The 6,968-nt window shown below is 36.4% G+C and overlaps 1 pseudogene; it reads left to right on the top strand.

The window, feature by feature from the left end:
• The first annotated feature begins 681 nt into the window (after positions 1 to 681).
• On the top strand, positions 682 to 6,417 carry LOC140519406 (spliceosome RNA helicase DDX39B pseudogene; annotated as a pseudogene).
• Positions 6,418 to 6,968: the final 551 nt, after the last annotated feature.

Genomic DNA, 6,968 nt, shown 5'->3' on the forward strand with positions numbered 1-6,968 from the left:
CTAGGCTAGTCAGTCACTTTCCTAAGAGTGCAACTCTGAGGTATACTCTTCAAAAATATAGAACAAACAATGATGCCATCACATGGTTAGTTATAACATTGGAAGAAGAAGTGAGAAGCCTCACTGATTCCTAATATGATCTCTAGATTGCCCTGCAGGCTTTTCTCCAGTACTCCTTTTACTGGGTCTTTAAAAAGTCCTTTCCTCACCATCAGATGAGATACATATATATATTTTTTTTCCATATGGGTTTCTAAAGATTTTTTCCATGGGTTTCAGGCCATTCTCAATCAGGTTATCCCATTACCTTCTTTGATGGACTCTTCATCTTTAGCATCTTTGAATACTCCTATTCTTGACCAGTTTCTCTTTTCTCTGATTAGTTTGCCCAAAGCAAATCCACTCATCATTTGTTAAGATTGGCTTTGCCCTTTGGTGCAGATTGACTTCTTCACCTTTTCTTTTCCTCCTAGCACATTACTTCTTTTCTCCTAAAGAGCATCATATACACTGATAGTCAGATACCTTCCTGTGAACCTCTGTCATTTCCTAGTGTTTCCTTAGCTATGACTACTTTTTAAAAAGGCCATTCAAAACTTAAATTTTCTTCTCATTTCAAAGTCATTACTTGATACTAATCCTATGTGTGGTCTAGGGGGCATATTCAGACAGTGTGGCTGAATGGAAATATATCTGAATTTAGAGGAAGAAGACCTGAGTTCAAGTACTGCCACTTACTACCTGGTGGCTGTTGCCAAGTCAATTAACTTCCTTATACAACAGTTTCCTCATCTACAAAGTAAGGAAGTAAGACTGATGCTTTTTAGATTCCTACCACCTGTAAATCTATGATCCTATGATCTAATGCTTATTCATTTGTTGGACTGAGTTGAAGGGTGCTGAATTCAATGACTGTGATGGTTCAAGTAATAATAATAATATAACACATTCCTTTAATTTATTTGGACTGACAAAGACTTTTTCCAACAAACAAAAGCTCTTATTGGTAAGTATCGCTTTTTGCTGGGGAAATCAAGGCTCAGAGAAATTAAGTTACTCATGGAAACACAGCTATTAGCATCGTCAGGACTGAACTCAGTACTATTGATTCCATGTACAATGATCTTTTCACACTGCCTACTTCCACTAATTTTCCCAGTTAGTTTTTAAAGATATTCCTCAGAAACCTCTTCTCCTAATGGAGCATAAACTATTTAGATTTTAGGTTCATAATAGAAAACATTTGACGCATAAAGCAAGAAGTATAAAATTCCCTTCATAAAAACGTGATCCTCTTCCTATTTCCCCATAATTACAGAGTAAATCCTTAATAAAAATTTGTGACTTGAAGTTGAACTTGTTTTAAAAAAAATTTCCGGTACAACAAGGACATTTTTTTTTTGTGTAAACATGAGGTAATACTCAAGCCATCAAGTATATGCAAATACTTAAATAATGGGAACTATGATTTTTATGAGCTCAAAGAAACAAAAATAATTTTCCAGCTTTCTGCAGTTATGTAGTAAGTAGATATCACTCAATTGATTTTTTCTCTTTTTCCATGAAATCTTTTTGACTGATCCCCCTCCTCCTGACTCCCCCCAAATGGTTTGAGAAACTTGTTATTTTCCAGAAAATCCTACTGCTATATTAGTTTGGCATCATCAGAAATTCAAGAGATAGTATCAGCTACCTCATAGCTGATATTCTCTCTGTTACAATGTCAAATTATGTCTCTTTGCCTGGATAATATTTTCACGAATAAATTAAGAATTTGATTTGCTGTTCCCAGAAAGATTAAATTGACAATGATTCTTCATAATGAAATACAAATGGTTACTGATTGGTTTTTATTTTTAATGCTCACTTTGTAGGGATATATCACGGTCTCAGAATTTTGTGACCTCTTGTTCAAGCAAAGGAAGCTTAATTTGTTTTAGATGAATATTCAGTTCAGCAGAAGAGAATCCTGCCGAATAGAAATTGTCATAGGATATTGAAAATATTAAAAACTGAAATTCTTTCAAAATCAAATATCTTCTGTCAGTATAAAATGTAAACCTAAGTAATAAAATAAATAAAATAAGACTTTTTAATCAAATAAAGTCACCTGTGAATTATAATTTAGGTTCCTGTCTTAGAAAACAAGTATATCTGGACCCTTGTAAATTTCAACTGGCCTTGATCATGAGCATCTGTGGTTATACAGAAAAATGAATCTGTTGTTAATCCACAAGTTTATTTTATCCAATTGGATCAACTTTTGAAGCAATTCCTTTTATCTGAACCCAATCAATTAAATGTTTTTTACTTCCTCTGCTTTCTCTACGTAAGTGCTGGTGGAAATTCTTTGAAGTAAAATGCCCAAAAGTCAGAAAGGAAGAAGACTGAAAAGATGAAGACAACCCACCAATTTAATGACAATTTCCTAATAATACATTTTAAAATTACACTGTAAATTACATTTTAATAATAGTACATTAATAATATATTTTACAATACATTTAAATGTACTTACATATTTTAATCATCATTTCCTGATAATACATTTCTCAAGGTAAGTATGCTTCATGAAATGAAGCATATATATATGTATATATATACATATACATATATATGCATATATATGTATTACCCAAATTCATTTGCAGTTATATTTAAACTGTTTACCACTTAAATCATACTAACTCATTAACACATAACAATAACCCAAAACATGTAAAGCAGTGGTTCTTCACATCTGTAAACTTTTTTTAGAGATAGAAATGAGGTGAAATAGAAAAATAGATAATTATATTTTGATATAATAGGTTTACTTTGTAATTCTATGTATCTCATTTTATACATTTAGAAATATTCTGTAAAGGAGTACATAAGCTTCAAAGGATTGTCAAATGAATCTATTACACACACACACAGAAGGATAAGGACCTCAGATAACTAGGTAAAAGTAAGAAAGAAGAAATAATGAATAAAACTCCCTTATTAGAGAAAGTCAGCACAAATAAGAAGCAAGGGAGGGAACACTTAAAAATGAGACAAAGAGAGTTTGTGGGAATAGAATTGACTTAACGTGGGTTAAACAAAAATCACTAGAGATAAATTATTGTCTTTATGGAGAAAGTGGAATTAAAAAAACTTAATTTACAAAAAAATGCAGACAGAAATAATTGCAAAAAAAAGGAAAATATATACACACCTTTCAAAACTTCATGTGCAAATGGATTAAACAATCCATTAAAACAAAATAGTGACAGATTGTATAAGGAAACAAAAACTCACAATTTGTTGTAAGAAACACAACTAAAAAGCAAAGATATATAGAATAAATGAACTTAATAAAATATTAAAAAATATTTAGTATAACAAGAGGTCTAGATGATCAAAAGAAGTAAAGAAAAGTCAAAGATGAAGAGGGAAGACCAAGTCCAGACCTTAAACAATATTATAAAACAGAAGTCATCAAACCCATTTGGTACTAATTAAAAATTAGAGAAATAAATCAGTGGAATAGATTGGAGATTATTATGCATTAGTTAAATAAAAAAAAACCAAGAGTTGTAATCATACTGTGAGTACAATTGTCAATGTTGGAACAAAAAAAATGAAGACCAGAACAAGAAATTTAGAAACCAAGGAAGGCTTAGTAAGTTCACTAGGAAGGGAGCCCCACCCAAACAGTTGAAAACTCCCTGAAAGAACAAAATAACAAGGATTATATAGGTTTTAATTAGGTGAGAAGTAAATTGGGTACATGGCACTTCAATTGGAGAGGGTTTCTTGCTGGGGCTTGGGAACAAGACAGGGGCAGGTAACAGGAAAGGCATTTGTTTGGGTTAGTTGTTTTTCTTAATCCTGCCCTCATAGATAAGACTATTTCTGATACATGCTGTCTCAACAGTCAGTAAGGTCACAAGCAAGGGTAAAGGCTGAAATACAAATAGGGTCAAAGAAGAGTTAGAGGAACTACAGATAAAAGGAGTTGTTTTAGTTTTTTTGGTTACCTAAAGAGCTATTCTACAAAGCCAAAACAAAAAATGCGCAACATAAAAAGAGATAAATAAATACACTACATTTTGTTGAAAGGAACTATAGACAAAACATCAATATCAATATTAAAACTATGTATTCTAAATACCTTAGCACCTAAATTCATAAAAAAAAAAAAGAATTACAAGGAGACAGAGTATTGCAACATGAGCAGAAAACTTTAATTTCCTTCTCTGTGTAATGTTAATGGAATGGGAAGATCTTTCCCATCCATTAATAAGCCTATGTGACCTACTTTGAGCTCAGGCCCAGCTGACTGCTGCAATGGAGCCTGAGTCACATGGATCCTTAGTCACATGGCATGGTGGGAAAAGCCTGCTGAAGGGGTAGAGCAGAAAGGGTGGAGCAGGAAGTGACAGGGAGGCAGAGTTGAGATAGGTAGAGCTGAGGCAGAGCAGCTATCATAAGAGAGAGAGGGAGGAATTTTGTCTAGGGGAGCTTGTATGTGGGGAGGCCTAACAGAGAAGACTTGGGGATGCTAGTGCTCCCTGCACTGGTGATGTATATAAACTTCTTTGTTACCATGGTGGAATTGGCTTTTTGGTATCTGAACATATATTTTGGTTTTGCTTTTGAGGAGGAGAATTATTTATATTTTGCAAATTTATCCTGGAAATATGCATGCATATTCATAGGGCTGCTATGGGTATCCCATTGGTGTTATACTCTGGTTTTGGACAAATATAAAAGAATCAAAACAAAAAATAGAGAATTCAAAAAACTGCTGGAAAAATACTTTAGTTAAAAGACTTTTGGAAGTGAAGACTGCTTTCCTTGGTCACTGCTGCTGCCACCACCAGACACCACCAAACACATTTTTCCCCTGCTCAGCTCTCAACTCTGAATCCAGTGTCTTCTTCTTCCTCTGCTGCTCCCTGAATCTCTACCAGAGCCTATTCCCAGAGCCTATCTAGATATCCCCTTCCCCTGACCCAGCTGTGGCAGAAAATGATGTGGACACTGAACTCCTGGATTATGAAGATGATGACGTGGAGACAGCAGCTAGGGGGATGGAGCTGAGGCCCCTGCAAAGAAACATGTGAAAGGTTCCTATGTCTTTATCCACAGCTCTGGATTCCGTGACTTTCTACTTAAGTAAGAGCTGCTCCAGACCATTGTAGATTGTGGCTTTGAGCATCCATCTGAAGTCCAGCATGAGTGTATTCCTCAGGCCATCTTGGGAATGGATGTCTTGTGCCAGGCCAAGTTAGGAGTGGGAAAGACAGCCGTGTTTGTGCTGGCCACGCTGCAGCAGCTGGAGCCAGTCACTAGTCAGGTTTCTGTGCTGGTGATATATCATACTCGGGAGCTGGCCTTTCAGATCAGCAAGGAGTATGAGTTCTTCTCCAAATAAATGCCTAATGTCAAGGTGGCAGTGTTTTTTGGTGGTCTATCAATAAAAAAAGGATGAGGAGTAGCTGAAGAAGAAGTGTCCACATATTGGTGTGGGGACCCCGGGCTGTATCTTAGCCCTGGCCTGAAATAAGAGCCTCAATCTCAAACACATTAAACATTTTGTCTTGGATAAGTGTGACAAAATGCTCGAACATGCATCGGGATGTCCAGGAAATTTTCTGCATGACCACCCATGAGAAGCAGGTCATGATGTTCAGTGTTACCCTGAGCAAAGAGATCTGCCCTGTCTGCAGCAAGTTCATGCAAGACCCAATGGAGATCCTCGTGGATAATGAGATGAAGTTGACTCTGCATGGGCTGCAGCCCATGTCAAACCAAAGGACAATAAGAAGAACCTAAAACTCTTTGACCTCTTAGATGTTCTAGAGTTCAACCAGGTGGTGATCTTCGTGAAATCTGTATAGTGCTGCATTGCCCTGGCCCAGCTTCTAGTGAAACAGAACTTTCCAGCCATTGCTATCCATCGTGGGATGCCCCAAGAGGAGAGGTTGTCCCAGTATCAGCTGTTCAAGGATTTCCAGCGTTGTATCCTTGTGGCCTGTAACCTGTTTGGCTGGGGCATGGATATTGAACAAGTAAATATCGCCTTCAACCATGACATGCCAGAGGATGCAGACACCTACTTACACAGGGCGACTAGGGCAAGCCGGTTTGGTAGGGTTTGGCCATAACATTTGTATCAGATGAAAATGATGCTAAAATCCTCAGTGACGTCCAGGATCGCTTCGAGGTCAACATCAGTGAACTGCCTGATGAGACAGACATTTCTTCCTACATTCAGCAGACTCGGTAGAGGCCTTGGCCTGTCCTTGAAGTATGATACCCTCTCCCTCCCCAGGAGCTGAACACTCGGGTGTGGGGGTGAAGGAGACACTACTGCCACCTACCCCCTGCCTCCCCACACCAATGATCCTGTTCATGTCATCTCCCAAACTCCCTTATTGATTTGTCCTGTCAGATTTTATTTCTACAAAACTAAAAATGAAACAAAAAAGTGAAAAAAAAAGACTTGACTTCTACAAGTCAAGTCAATGAGTATTTATCAAGTACCTACCTTGTGCCAGGCACTATGATAAACAAAGTAGATGCAAAGAAAATTATAAACAGCCATGGCTCTCAAGGAACTCACAGTCTAATGAGGGAGACAATACAAAACAAATAAATATAAACAAAAAAAAGTGTATGTGTGTGTGTGTGTGTGTATAGGATAAATTGGAGATATCCACAGAGGGAAAACACTAGTACTGAAGAGGACTATAAAAAAGCTTCTTCCAAATGATAGGGTAGATTTTTAAAAAATAAATAGTTGGAATGCTGATTAATATAATTACAGTTAATTTACAGTTTCAATATTATAACAACCAAATTATCAGAGGAATATTTTATAGAACTCAAGATAACTAAAAAATCATTTATCAGGAGGGGGAGGCTCTAGAATATACAGAAAAGTCTGAAAAAATAGACAGACAGAATAGAACTTCCTGACATCACATGATATTGTA

The sequence above is a fragment of the Notamacropus eugenii genome, chromosome 1 (assembly GCF_028372415.1).
Source record: "Notamacropus eugenii isolate mMacEug1 chromosome 1, mMacEug1.pri_v2, whole genome shotgun sequence".
In the NCBI taxonomy this organism is placed as follows: Eukaryota; Metazoa; Chordata; class Mammalia; order Diprotodontia; family Macropodidae; genus Notamacropus; species Notamacropus eugenii.